Below are 15,759 nucleotides of genomic sequence, written 5' to 3' on the forward strand. Positions count from 1 at the left end.
TCAGTGGTTCATGAGGCTCAATGAATGATGGAAGCTCTCACCATACTTGCAGCCCACTCACAATTCTTCCCAGCCTCACCCTGACCAATCAGCAACAGTCAAACTTTCAGAAACATTGGTTCTGATGGAAGGTTCCACACCACTGACCACTTTCAGATCTGATGATAAGTCAAAGCTCCCCTGATGTGACCAATTTCCAGATGATGGCTTCACTGTCCAAACTTCTCTGTGTTGATAAATGCTGTGAAGGGACTAGATGTCTTCCCACAGTTGTGCAGTTGTTCCCTGGGTGATGGTCAGGATCTATCTGCAGTGTCTATCCTCTCTGTATTCTCTGGTGTAGTACGGTGCAATCCTTCTGTAAAACAGGAAAAGGAAACAAGATTTCCTCCAACTCTCCTCCTTTGTTGAATGGTCTGACTCCTCAGTTTTTATTTTTACTAAAAGGGATGTGGGCATTGCTGAAGAAGCCAACATTTATTGCTCATCCCTAATGTCCCTTGAGAAGGTGAGCACAGTAAGAAGTCTGACAACACCAGGTTAAAGTCCAACTGGTTTGTTTCAAACACTGGCTTTCGGAGCACTGCTCCTTCCTCAGGTGAATGAAGAGGTATGTTGTAAGACTTCTTACTGTGCTCACCCCAGTCCAATGCTGGCACCTCCACATCTTGAGAAGGTGGTATTGAGCTGCTTTCTTGAAGCTTTTTGGACTGCAGTCCATGTGTCCAGGGAGAGAGTTTCAGGATTTTGACCCAGCAACAGTGAAGGAACAGTGATATAGTTCCGTGTTAGGATGGTGAGTAACTTGGAGGGGAACCTCCAGGTGATGGTGTTCCCATGTATCTGCAGCCCTGGTCCTTCTAGACACTAATGGTCGGGGGTTTGGAAGGTGATGCCGAAAGAAACTTGGTGAATTCCTGCAGGGCATCCTGTAGAATGTACACACGGTCACTACTGTGCGTCAGTGGTGAAGGGAGTGAATGTTTGTAGAAGGGATAGCATCACGCATGCTTCTTGAGAATTGTTGGAGCTGCGCTCATCCAGGCCAGTGGAGAGGATTCCATCACATTCCTGACATGTGCCTTGTAAATGGTGGAAGTCAGGAGGTGTGTTGATCGCTGCAGGATTGCTCGCCTCTGAAAAGCTCTTGTAGTCATAGTATGGATAGTTCAGTTGAGGTTCTGGTCCATTGTATTCCCGAGGATGTCGATAGTGGAGGATTCGGTGATGGTAATGCCGGTGAATGTCAAGGGTAGATGGCTAGATCTCCCTTGTTGAGATGGTCATTGCCTGGCACTTGTATGGCTGGAATGTTACATGCCACTTGTCAGCCCAAGCCTGAATGTTGCCCAGAACTTGCTGAAAATGACCTCAAACTGCTTCAGTATCTGAGGAGTCTCAAATGGTGCTGAACATTGTACAATCAGTGAATATCCCCATTTCTGATCTCATAGGATCAAAGTCAAATTTAAGGACTCAGGGTAACTCCCACATGATTGTATTAAACTGTGACTCCCACCTCTGGTAGCTCTGTCCTCCTGGTAGGACAGGACATACCTGGGGAATGTGACGGTGGTGTCTGGGACAGTCATACTCACAGCATCACATCTTACAAACAATGTCAGGCTGTTGCTTGACTAGTCTGTGAGACAGCTCTCCCAATTTAGGCACACTCCCCCAGATATTAGTAAGGAGGGCTTTGTAAAGTTGAAAGGGTTGGGTGGGGAATTGTCATTTCCAGTGCCTAGGTCGATGCTAAGTCCTCCGCACAATTTCATTTTGCTGTGACATTGCCAAGGTTTGATAAAACTGAGTTCTTGCTCGATCATTTCAGTGGACAGCAGTGAGTCAACAGCATTGCGGTGGGTCTGGAGTCATATGTAGACCAGACCAGGTTAGGACGGCAGATTTCCTTCCCTAAAGGACATTAATCACCAGATGGATTTTTTGTGAAAATCGACAATTGTTTTGTTGTCACCATTATGGAGACTAACTTTATTTTTCAGGTTTATTAATTGAATTTAAATTCTACCAGCTTTGTAGGGGAAGTTTGAACTCATGACCCCAGAGATTTATCCTGGGTCTCAGGTTTATTGGTCCAGAGACGAAACCACTGTCATCTTCCAGTTAGAGACTGTTCCACAGTGAGTGTCAGTCTGCTATTCCCCTGTGTGGGGATCAGATACAAGTCCTTTCTTTTTCCTCACTTGACAGTCACATACCCTCTGTTTCCAACAGGGACATGGGATAGTGACCAGGAGCAGACAACGTGGCTACTTTCTTTCCTCCACCCAGACCCCATCTTCCTAGACACCATGAGGACAATGGAAAAAAGTCGGGTGGCTATAAATTCATTGTGAGCTTGAGTTGTGTCGGTGAAGATCAGATTTACCTTCAAAGTATGTGTCTAATATAGAAAAGGCAGTAGGAATGTTAATTCAATGAAGATTTTGACATTTTTCCCATTGCTTTCCAATATTATTTGCAGAAAACAAACTGGACACGAACAGCAGCAACAAACAGTTTCAAGAATATTGCACCTCCACAATGCCAATGCCAAGAGGGAACTCAACACCTACTTGAATGGCAAGAGGCGGAATCACAAACAGCATGTCGTTTATCTTGGTGTTCTCCGGGCAGCATGGTGGCACAGTGGTTAGCACTACTGCCTCACGATGCCGAGGATCCGGGGTCGATCCCGGCCCCGGGTCACTGTCTGTGTGGAGTTTGCACATTCTCCCCGCATCTGCGTGGGTCTCACCCCCACAACCCCCACAACCCAAAGATGCACAGGTAAGCTGGATTGGCCACGCTAAATTGCCTCTTAATTAGAAAAAAATTATTGTGTACTCGAAATTTACTTTTTAAAAAATCTTTGTGTTCCCCTTGATCGAACACTGGCATACATCAAGACAGCAACAAAGATCAAAACATGAACCATCCTCTTTGGTAAATTTGTCAAACCTTAAAGATCTCAGCCTTTGAAACCGTCTACTCAACTGCAGAGTACTGAGCACCAGAACGGTACAACTCATCCCATACAGTCTTGTAGATACCCAGATCAACACATCAATGGATTTTAGGTACCCTCCAAACAGCTCAACTGCACTAGCACCCAGTACGAAGCAATATCCCGCCCACTCACATAGGGAGGGAGTGTGCAACAAGAAAGCTTCTGGAGAAGGTTTACTTCAACCCAAGCCTGCCAGTACACAAGGACGTTACCAATCCACCTGCTGCCTGCCGATCATCACACCAGCCTGTTTGGCTGAAACCACTGTGCCAAAGAATAATATTGGAGGCCCAGTGGAAGCAGGAATGAAACCAATATATCAACATTAAAAACCACATCCTCATCACAGGTCCCACAGCCTGCCCACCCAGCTTCAACGTACCATACCAATATTGGGAACTCAATGTTTCAGCACTGCCAAGGCATTTGGCAGCAAACCAATGCAAGTGAGTGAGGCCTTGCAGGGAACCTGGACTTGCAGCTATGGCGCACCCCAAGCACTAATTTGCATAATTGAAGTCAGCCACTGGAAAAATTCAGCCTTGCTCTGAGAGCTCCATTTAACCATTGTGGAAGATATTGCCGGGCTTGGTGATTACGGCACACACAAATAAAAAAACTGGACAGGAAGTGCTGGAAGCTAAGTAAAATATAGTTTCAGTGTAGTTGATTGAAGGGTTCTGGTTTATCCTGGGAAATTAGATACACTGCACTCACTCAGACTGCACATCCCAAATTCAGCTCTCAGACACAGCACTGGGCTAAACTATCAAATCCAAGCTCAGGCTTCTGGGAAAGGTCGAGGCCTTTATGGAATTTTGTTTACAGAAGTTATTAAAAGACATTCAAATGAAGGTGTCTCTGCCCCTCCCAGATAATTACACCTCATATTCTCATATTCAGCAATGACCCATCAACAAAACTCAGCCTGTATCAGAAGGGGAAAGCTTCCAATAAACACCCTCAATATCCAACACACAGCCAATTAAACAGCTCAGCTCCCTGATTGACCGCTCTCACAGCTATTTGGAGAGGGAGACGACAATTTCGCCAACCACAATGGAACTGTCCATCAATATGTTCAGCCAGTCATGTAGGAAGGGGTGGAACTTCACTTACTCCATGCCCCGCTCAGTTCTGCGCAGCCACTTTCGAGCCAGACTTTCACCAAGTCGGTGTTCCTCTCACCCACTCTAATCTGTCACCTTCTGAACTTGCTGCACTCCGCTCTCTCAGATCGAACCCTGAATTTGTCATCAAACCCACCGACAAGGGAGGGGCTTTTGTCTAGCATACTGATCTCTACCTCGCAGAGGCTGAATGCCAACTCTCAGACACTTCCTCCTACCTCCCCTTTGACCGTGACCCCAAACTGCGCATTAAGCCATTGTTTCCAGGACTGTCACTGACCTTATCTCCTCTGGAGATCTTCCCTCAGCTTCCAACCTTATAATCTCCCAACCCTGTGCAGCCCGCTTCTGCTCCCTCCCAAAACCCACAACAGGCCCATCGTGTCAGCCTGTTCCTGCCTCACTGAACTCATTTCTTCCTATCCTGACTCCCCATTCTCTCCTTTTGACCAGTCCCTTCCCACCTACATTTGTGATTCCTCTGATGCCCTACACCATATCAACAACTTCCAGTTCCCCAGCCCCAACTCCTTCCTCTTTGCAATAGATATCCGATCCCTCTATACCTCCATTCCCCACCAGGATGGCCTGAGGACTCTCCACTTCTTCCTCGGACAGAGGCCTGAACCATCCCCATCCATCACCACTCTCCTCTGTCTGGCTGAACTTTTCCTCTCACTAAACAATTTCTCCTTTAACATGTTTCATTTCTTCCAAACCAAAGGTGTGGCTTTATGTAACTGCATGGGTCCCTTTTTGTCTGTCTCTTTATGGGGTATGTGGAACATTCCATGTTCCAGTCCTACTCCGGCCTCATCCCACAACTCTTTTATCGGTACATCGATGACAGTTTTGGTACCACTTCCTATTCCCATCTGGACCTGGAAAAATGTATTAATTTTGCTTCCAATTTCCACCCTCTATCACCTTCATATGGTCCACCTCCAGCACTTCACTTCCCTTCCCTTCCTTGACATTACTATTTCAATTTCAGGGGGTAGGCTGTCTACTACTATCCATGACAAATTCACAGACTCCCACAGCTACCTCGACTACAGCTCTTCACACCACATCCTGTAAGTCCTCCATCCCATTCTCCCAGTTTCTTGGCCTCTGTCACATCTATTCTAATGATGCCATTTTCCAAACGGTGCTGCTGACATGTCTTCATTCATCCTTAATCGTGGTTTCCCACCTACTGTGGTTGGCAGGGCTCTCAACCGTCTGACCCATCTCCCACAAGTCTGCTCGCACCCTTTCCCTTCCAGAATCAGGTTAAAGCCTCCTTGTCCTCACTTTTCACCCTACGAGCCTCCATAGTCAATCATTCTCCGCCAGTCCCGCCAACTCCAGCATGATGCCACCACCAAATGCATCTTCCCCTCACTCCCCGTCTGCATTTCGCAGGGACCGTTCCCTCTGGGAGACCCTGGAGTTGGGGGGGGGGTGGTCCATTACTCTATCACCCCCAACACCTCACCCTCATCCTACAGCACCTCCCTATGAAGTCGCAGAAGGTGTAACACCTGCCCTCTACTTCCTCCCTGCTCACCATCCCAGGGCCGAAACACTCGCTTCCAGTGAGCCAGTGCTTCACATGCACCTAATTCCAGCTGGTCTATTACATTTGCTTCTCCCGATGTGGGCTACTCTACATTGGAGCGACCAAAGGCAGACTGGGTGACCGTTCTTTGGAGAACACCGTCGGTCCATCCGCAAACAGGGCCCAGAACTTACTGTAGCTTGCCATTTCAAATCACCGTCCTGCTCTTATGTCCACATGGGGTGGCAAGCTAGCACAGTAGTTGGCACTGTTGCTTTACAGCTCCAGGGTCCCTGGTTCGATTCCGGTTTCGGTCACTGTTTGTGCAGAGTCTGGATGTTCTCCCTGTGTCTGCGTGGGTTTCCTCCCACACTCCAAGGATGTGCTCGTTAGGTGGATTGGCCATGCTAAATTGTCCTTCATGTCCAACAAAGGTTAGGTGTGGTTACTGGGTTATGGAATAGTGTGGAGGTGTGGACTTGAGTAGGGTGCTCTTTCCAAGGGCCGGTGCACACTCGATTGCCCAAATGGCCTCTTTCTGCACTTGAAGTTAAAAACTCACCACTATTCTGGCGAACGGAAAAGGCTGATGGGAAAATCAGCCAACAGGACTCAAACAAGTAGCTGCAGGTAAAACTGTGTATTCGCCTCTGGGGAGACCAGGCAGAATCGATACCTGCAGCCATCACCATCATAAAACACCAGCCATCTGAATATTAATTAGCAATCCCCGGGAACAATGTGCAACAAATTAGACACACAAAGCCAACCCAGACTTTTCGGCGCCAGTAGGAGCCTACACAAAGAGAGGTGAACGACCACCCCAAAACCGCCCATCGATCAAGGAATTGCTCCAGCATTGGAGAATATCGAACCAAGTGATTGGGACGAAGTCCAATCATTTGGAACCAGGTACAGGGTCCGCCCTGAAAGGCGGGAAGCCCCTGGGGACTATAAGTATAGAGTCCAAGTTTAAATCGACCCTTCTTCATCCTTCCGCACCCTTCGAGACCCTTCTGCTGACCTTCTGCAACAACTGCTCAAATCGTAAGTCTTACTTCAACGCTCGCTACGAGATAGGCGCTCCGAGCCATTGACCTGTACCAGCTTCGAATCCCGCAGGCTCAGAACCCATACGAAAGGCCATTCGTTTCCCTGACCTGTGGGCCATTCCCAAAGTTAAGTATTGGCCTGTTAGTTGTAGGAAGTAGCTTAGAAGTAGAATTAATTTATAAGTATTGATTACTGTATATAATAAATGTGCGTTGATTTAACTCTTACTAAGCGGTGTGTTGGATTATTGATCATTACTCAGACTTGAACCACGTGGCGGTATCAGAAAGATACCTGGCGACTTAAGAGCAAAGGTGATAGAGCAGAGTAATTAAACTAAGGCTAAAATTAAGAGCAACACCATGTAGAAAATAAAGCAACCCGCTCGGCGTAATTGACAGGGTTTCAATTAAACGTTGGGTGCCATGTTGTTGGAACTCACCACTATTCTTAGAAGTCCCCCTGTACCAAAAAGGGCCGACATTCTAAATAGTGAACAGGGATTCTCACTCCCTGACTCCGATGCAGGCTTTGGTGGGTGCTATTCAGGTCAAACTATATTTTCGAGTTATCCCCCGGTATAACCCATACCTTCACCGAAGATTTCATCTACTTACCACTTAGTAGCATCGATCCTGGGTCTTGCATTGCTAAGTAAGTAAAGTAGACTTTGGAATAACCACTGTTTCAGGATAAATTAAGTTATTTTATTATTACATTTTTTCTTTTAAAAGCTGCAATTACTGTCTTTACAGAAAAGTAAAAAGATCTTGCTTCTGGATCCTCCTGGTTGGTTGAAGGGACCTTCGGGCCCACCTTGACAATCGATCTTCTTTAAAGTCTAGTCTTCTTTAGATGTATTCACTGTTCTGCTCGGTTGCTGTGTCTTATCTTTCCCATGTACCGAGCTATGAGAGCTGGCTCTGCTGGCTGTCTCTGAGCTGACTCTGCCTCCTCTTTAAATTCTAGTCTTCCTTAGATGTATTAGCTGTTTTAGCTCGGCTGCTATGTCTTATCTTTCCCATGACCGAGCTGACTGTAAGCTGACTCTGCTTGCTCCTCTGCTTCTCTCTGAATTCTGGTAGTTTCTGCTCTGGTCTCTGTGTTTATATTCTCTTTAGACAATAAGACCATAAGACATAGGAGTGGAAGTAAGGCCATTCGGCCCATCAAGTCCACTCCACCATTCAATCATGGCTGATTTCAACTGCATTTACCCGCTCTCTCTCCATAGCCCTTAATTCCTCGAGAAATCAAGAATTTATCAACTTCTGTCTCAAAGACACTCACCGTCCCGGCCTCCACCGCCCTCTGTAGCAATGAATTCCACAGACCCACCACTCTCTGGCTGAAGAAATTTCTCCTCATCTCTGTTCTAAAATGACTCCCTTTTATTCTAAGGCTGTGCCCCCGGGTCCTAGTCTCCCCTGCTAATGGAAACAACTTCCCTACATCCACCCTATCTAAGCCATTCATTATCTTGTAAGTTTCTATTAGATCTCCCCTCAACCTCGTAAACTCCAACGAATATAATCCCAGGATCCTCAGACGTTCATCGTATGTTAGGCCTACCATTCCTGGGATCATCCGTGTGAATCTCTGCTGGACCCGCTCCAGTGCCAGTATGTCCTTCCTGAGGTGTGGGGCCCAAAATTGCTCACAGTATTCTAAATGGGGCCTAACTAGTGCTTTACAAAGCTTCATCCCTGCTTTTATATTCCAAGTCTCTTGAGATAAATGACAACATTGCATTTGCTTTCTTAATTACGGACTCAACCTGCAAGTTTACCTTCAGAGAATCCTGGCCTAGGACACCCAAGTCCCTTTGCACTTCAGCAGAATGAATTTTGTCACCGTTAAGAAAATAGTCCATGCCTCTGTTCTTTTTTCCAAAGTGCAAGACCTCGCACTTGCCCACGTTGAATTTCATCAGCCATTTCTTGGACCACTCTCCTAAACTGTCTAAATCTTTCTGCAGCCTCCCCACCTCCTCAATACTAACAGTTATTAAGTTTGTATGACTTTATTGTAAAGTAACTTCTATTTCACTTTGGATTATAAAAAGTATCTTTGATCTAAACATTCTAATATAACTGAGTATTCATTTTGACATGACCTCACCTCTCAGGTCTCTGATTACATTGTTTCCTTTGTGATGTTCAAAGTTCCTTTGTGATATTCAAAAATGCTTTGGTTTCAATAGGGGGGTTAATTTTGGTTTGGTTCCTGTCATTTCTATATTTTATTTTCCAATTGTGTCCTCAGCTCATAATTTTGACTTTGATTTTAGCTTTAAATTATGTTTCTCATAGTCTGATAGTCTAATTTACTTGGTGTTGGCAGAATTGCACACCTAGAATTGTCACCCAATTCAACTGAACCTCATCCTTTCCTTTCCAGCTGCTTACTAAGATAGTTAATTTCAATGAAGGTGTGAGTCATTGTTTTTAGCTTCATACAAAATCTGTTTGTTTTGTTTGCGAAGCCTGTTTGGCCAAGGCTATCTGCATTTTATAATCCTGCTCTTTGCAGCTGCTGTTAACCCTTCGGGGGATCTTTCCCTACATTCTCTCATGTTTCTCTCAGACCAGATATTGCCAGACTTCCATGTTTCAAATGATACATCTTTCCATATTATCAATTACACCCCACCTTGACATTTGAAACATAACTACACCATTTAGTCAATTATCCCCCCATCTAATTGTACTGACTAACATTTATCCCCGATCTTTCTCATTTGTATGTACATGTTGTGATTTTAAATTGTGCACCAAAATCAATTTGTAAATGTATCCATATCACAGACCAGTGTCGAAAAGAGTCTTTCTTCATTCTTCCCTCAAGTCCAATTACCATGAACCATAGCTGTCGCCACTCAGGAAGGTAACGCAATAGCTATATCCATGTGTTCCACTACATCCAAAGCATTTTACTTCCTTGGGGTAGCAGCACCGTAGAAGCTGTCCCTTAGAGACAGCACACAACTCAGTCCATCAGTAACCAAAAAGGTCTTTTGTCCATCACTGGCTGTCTAGTGTCCCATTGTTCCGGCATCCAAATTGCTTTCTGTTTCTCATTGGAATGGTAAATTATGGTATCATGTACCATCCACTGATTCCCTTGCTTCATTAATTTAAAAGGTTCAATTGATCCTGCTTCTATCCCTGACTTCTTCACATTAATGTCTAACATTGTCCTGAACAATGTATGTCTGCCAGCCCCTGGTGTACAAAAGAGAATATCTTTCTGACAAACTTCCTTCAAATCCCTTTCGTCTGTCATCATTTCCCTTACAACATGAAAGCGTATATTTTCCATTACAACATTTGCAACATAGTATGCCAACAGTGTTCGCAAAATCACATCGAACTATCAATTTTTCCAAATAAATTCTCCCAATAGTTAAATTCACAGTAAAAAAACATTAAGTCTTATCTTAACACATTACTCATCACCTAACCACACAAATAGACTCTGTGTTACAACTTGACATATTTGCAACTATTATCACAGTTTCAATACTGAAAATAAAGTACAATATCGACACATCCCTTTGTGGAGTTGGGACCAATAGTCATTACATACTAAATATGGCATATTAACAACATCAATATTATTTGTGATGTTCCATGCAGTTAAATCAAGAAAACACACTAAACTACCACTATTATACTTTGTTTATCTATCCCATATTTACCCCCTCTATTAAAACATTCACACAGTTTAGAAATGCTGATCAAGTTCTCGAACGGCACACATACCCCCATTATCATAACATAACAGTCCCTACCAATTTACATGACATTTCTTCTTTAACAACTATTACAGCTCTTCAATGCAATATTGTTTGCTGCATTGGTAACAATTTTCCTGCCATGGCATCAAGCTACAAAAATTCTTATAACTATTGTCATTTATCATGTTGGGGTTCCTCATCAGTCGCTGCTGTCTGCCGAGACCCTTAATAATTCCACCGCGTAGTACATACCCCGTGGAGACCACAGATGATCGATCAGCTGATGTCCAGTTAGAGATGTCTGACCAGAGGTTTCACTGTTGAGTAATAATTTGATATTTTGATTTGTTTTTAACCCGTAAAGTTTTCCTCCGGGCTCTGTAATTTAATTCCCTCAAATATGTAGCCAATTGTATCATTAGTTTCCCCCAATCCTGTCTAAAGCATTCTTCTCTGGAGTGTAGTTCTCTTCCTTCTTGTGAACTGGTTTGTCTGTTATTTATTTTTTCCATCTGAAAAATCAAGTGAACAGGTCAAGGGTGGAGCTATTCTTTAATTTGTCCTTTCTGTTTTCATTTGGAAACTCCAGAAGTGCCCTCTCCAGGACTTCCGGATTTCTTTTGCCACCATTTCTTTCCTTTTTCTTCTTGAACTGGTTTATTTTCCTTATCATTGATGGACATCATGCAATTAAGGCCTGTTAAGCCTCCTCGTTCTGTCATTGCACCCCTGAGTGAGATTCAAAGAATCTCAAACTCCTCCTCTTTTGCTCACTCAGTGATCCAATCTTGTTGAAACCTTACCCTGATACATTCCTGATATTGTTACTGCATTTACTTTAATTACTCTGTTTTGATTATGACTGGATTTTTATGAAGTTAAGTTCCAAACATGACATTTTAACTTCATCATCTGTCCAATCAATGCTGCTAACGGGTTTTAATTCACTGTCTTCCCACCAATTGGGTTATGTATTTTACTTGTGATACAATTTATTTTGCTCCAGACACCATGCTTCTCTAATTCAACTGTATGTTTACCCAGATTCTGAACAATCTTGTCTTTACATTTTACAGCTTTACTGATTATTTTCCCTGCAGTTTTAGTTGGTAGCTTCACCCAAACGTCCTCTGTGTTATCAACTGTTTTAATATCTTAATTTTACCTGCATCTATTTTTATTAAATCTTTTCCTGCCATCAAATTCTCATTTCTTTATACTGCAAGTAATTCTCCTAATCTAACTTTGGGTCCAATATATTTATTCTCTAAAGCTCCTTCTTCAATGTATTTAACATTCTAAACATCATTATTTTTGCTAGTGACATTCTTGTGTCCAGCGGGCACTCGGACCCTGCGGAGCTATGCCGTGTCAATTTCAACGCATCAGTTTCAAAGTGATTACCTGCACACAGCTGACTGCTGCCGAGTACAAACTCTTTATCTGTTTATTCTGAGACCAATTTAGTTCTAAACATACTGATTTACTACTCATAATACTGATCACATTTCTGCCTGCCATTTATAACTTCCAATTGATGTGAAGCTTGGTTTTGCAAAATACACATTAAAAAAAATATAAACACCAAAGGAAATTCACAACTCCTTATTAAACATACACACACGCATTCATCCACTCAGATCTTGGATCTCTGCTCTATAGGGTTTCACAAATCCTTATTAAACACAGACACACATTTATCCACTGAGATCTTGGACCTCTATTCAGTAGGGTTTTAGTTACTCTTAACAAAAATTGAGACCCCTCCGTGCTGATAAGTCTCTCTTATGCAGGAGTTTTTTGCCTCTGTTAATCTTCCACTCTTGTTTCATTGCTTCAACTCTCTTGATCGTGTTTCAGAGCAAGAGGATTATTCTAATTGCCATTTTTCGGATTTCTAAGTTCTGTTCCTAGTTGTCCCTTTCAGTTGCAATCTGAAATTAAGGATAAGTACCCTTTCTGGGCCCTATCCAAGGCTAACTAAGGCACTAGCTTCCTGTTTTAGTTAAGAGTCGATTGGTTATTGGTCTCTAAAGGTTCTAGGCGTCCCTATTTCTCTAGGATGTTCCCACACAATCTGCCTTACTCTAAGGATGATTTATTTTTTGGCCTCCTTTTACCAGTAATGGATGCAAGATTTTCAGTGCTGTCACCAAGATGTGTTACAGACTTTTTCTCAGGGTCAGCATCTTCTAGTATGCTGATGTTCACACCCAACTTGAGTTTTAGTGCCCCCGATCCACAGAATATCCTTACAAAAGTCAATCACATATGACTTTCCAGACTAAACTCGGCAGGTAAAGTCTGACTCACACATAGACCAGAAACTACTAATATTCTAGCCTTTGTGCCGGTTAGAAACTTCTAATATTCCAACCTTTTCTTGGGAACTAGAAACTTCTAATATTCTAGCCCCCACTCTAGCCCCCATTCTGCTCAGCTAGAAACTTCTAATATTCTAGCCGCGCTTTACCTAGAAACTTCTAATGTCCTAGGCCTCCACGCTGGGTGCCATGGAGAAAGCAAAACAACCGGCTGGACGTAATTAACATTGTGTTAACACGTCGGGTGCCAATGTAGCCAGTTAAAATGGCTAACTCCCGATTTAGAATGGCCAACCCCGATTTGAAATGGCGAACGGAAAAGGCTGATGGGAAAATCAGCCAACAGGACTCAAACAAGTAGCTGCAGGTAAAACTGTGTATTCGCCTCTGGGGAGACCAGGCAGAATCGATACCTGCAGCCATCACCATCATAAAACACCAGCCATCTGAATATTAATTAGCAATCCCCGGGAACAATGTGCAACAAATTAGACACACAAAGCCAACCCAGACTTTTCGGCGCCAGTAGGAGCCTACACAAAGAGAGGTGAACGACCACCCCAAAACCGCCCATCGATCAAGGAATTGCTCCAGCATTGGAGAATATCGAACCAAGTGATTGGGACGAAGTCCAATCATTTGGAACCAGGTACAGGGTCCGCCCTGAAAGGCGGGAAGCCCCTGGGGACTATAAGTATAGAGTCCAAGTTTAAATCGACCCTTCTTCATCCTTCCGCACCCTTCGAGACCCTTCTGCTGACCTTCTGCAACAACTGCTCAAATCGTAAGTCTTACTTCAACGCTCGCTACGAGATAGGCGCTCCGAGCCATTGACCTGTACCAGCTTCGAATCCCGCAGGCTCAGAACCCATACGAAAGGCCATTCGTTTCCCTGACCTGTGGGCCATTCCCAAAGTTAAGTATTGGCCTGTTAGTTGTAGGAAGTAGCTTAGAAGTAGAATTAATTTATAAGTATTGATTACTGTATATAATAAATGTGCGTTGATTTAACTCTTACTAAGCGGTGTGTTGGATTATTGATCATTACTCAGACTTGAACCACGTGGCGGTATCAGAAAGATACCTGGCGACTTAAGAGCAAAGGTGATAGAGCAGAGTAATTAAACTAAGGCTAAAATTAAGAGCAACACCATGTAGAAAATAAAGCAACCCGCTCGGCGTAATTGACAGGGTTTCAATTAAACGTTGGGTGCCATGTTGTTGGAACTCACCACTATTCTTAGAAGTCCCCCTGTACCAAAAAGGGGCGACATTCTAAATGGTGAACAGGGATTCTCACTCCCTGACTCCGATGCAGGCTTTGGTGGGTGCTATTCAGGTCAAACTATATTTTCAGGTTATCCCCCGGTATAACCCATACCTTCACCGAAGATTTCATCTACTTACCACTTAGTAGCATCAATCCTGGGTCCCACTTTGATAAGTAAGTAAAGTAGACTTTGGAATAACCACTGTTTCAGGTTAAATTAAGTTATTTTATTATTACATTTTTTCTTTTAAAAGCTGCAATTACTGTCTTTACAGAAAAGTAAAAAGATCTTGCTTCTGGATCCTCTGGTTGGTTGAAGGGACCTTCAGGCCCACCTTGACAATCAATCTTCTTTAAAGTCTGGTCTTCTTTAGATGTATTCACTGTTCTGCTCCGTTACTATGTCTTATCTTTCCCACCGAGCTATGAGAGCTGGCTGTCTCTGAGCTGACTCTGCCTCCTCTTTAAATTCTAGTCTTCCTTACATGTATTAACTGTTTTAGCTCGGCTGCTATGTCTTATCTTTCCCATGACTGAGCTGACTAAGCTGACTGCTTGCTTCTCTTGTTCCTTCTATGCTTCTCTCTGAGTTCTGGTAGTTCCTGCTCTGGTCTCTGTGTTTATATTCTCTTTCTAACAATTATTAAGTTTTTATGACTTTATTGTAAAGTAACTTCCATTTCACTTGGATTATAAAAAGTATCTTTGATCTAAACATTCTAATCAACTAAGTATTCATTTTGACATGACCTCACCTCTCAGGTCTCTGATTACATTGTTTCCTTTGTGATGTTCAAAGTTCCATTGTGATATTTAAAAATGCTTTGGTTTCAATAGGGGTGTGAATTTTGCTTTGGTTCCTGTCATTTCTATAGTTTTATTTTCCAATTGTGTCCTCAGCTCATAATTTTGACTTTGATTTTAGCTTTAAATTATGTTTCTCGTAGACTGATAGTCTCCAATTTTCTTTAATTTACTTGGTGTTAGCAGAATTTCACAGCTAGAATTGTCACCAAATTCAACTGAACCTCATCCTTTCCTTTCCAGCTGCTTACTAAGATAGTTAATTTCAATGAAGGTGTGAGCCATTGTTTTTGGCTTCATACAAAAATCCTGTTTGACCAAGGCTACCTGCATTTTATAATCCTACTCTTTGCAGCTGCTGGTAACCATTCGTGGGGTCTTTCCCTACATTCTCTCATGTTTCTCTCAGACCAGATATTGCCAGACTTCCATGTTTCAAATGACACATCTTTCCATATTATCAATTACAACTGTAAATTCTATGATTCTATTTCTGTCCTGGGCCTACTGCAAAGTTCATGTGAAGCTAAGCGCAAACTGGAGGAACAGCACCTCATCTTCCGATTAGGCACATTACAGTCTTCCGGGCATTGTACTACAGTCAATACGGTAAATCCCCACCTGCTGGCTCCACCCAGCAGGCTCTGTATAAAAGCGTGCACTTTTCTGCGCTGCATCCATTCTGATTCCAACTTCAGGAGGCTTAACATCGTGCGCAATAAAGCCTCAATTGTTCACCATTTCATCTTGTGGTCATTGATGGTACATCACTCGGTTGGTATGCTGGGTGGCTCCACTGTCACGGAATATACTGTCCCCGCTCAGCAACATTGCCCGCCACCTGCAACTCGATTCTCATCAGCACTCCCTTGATTCCTGCTCC

General features: G+C 43.4%; 1 protein-coding gene across 1 annotated transcript in view; it reads right to left on the minus strand.

The window, feature by feature from the left end:
• Nucleotides 1-246: 246 nt before the first annotated feature.
• Nucleotides 247-15,759, minus strand: part of LOC140390122 (uncharacterized) — a 136,650-nt gene continuing 121,137 nt past the window's right edge. The window contains exon 2 of the transcript XR_011934561.1: nt 247-358. The gene's annotated coding sequence lies outside the window, so the exon portion shown is untranslated. The remainder of the gene's footprint in view (nt 359-15,759) is intronic.

This window comes from Scyliorhinus torazame, chromosome 14 (genome assembly GCF_047496885.1).
Source record: "Scyliorhinus torazame isolate Kashiwa2021f chromosome 14, sScyTor2.1, whole genome shotgun sequence".
Classification (NCBI taxonomy): domain Eukaryota; kingdom Metazoa; phylum Chordata; class Chondrichthyes; order Carcharhiniformes; family Scyliorhinidae; genus Scyliorhinus; species Scyliorhinus torazame.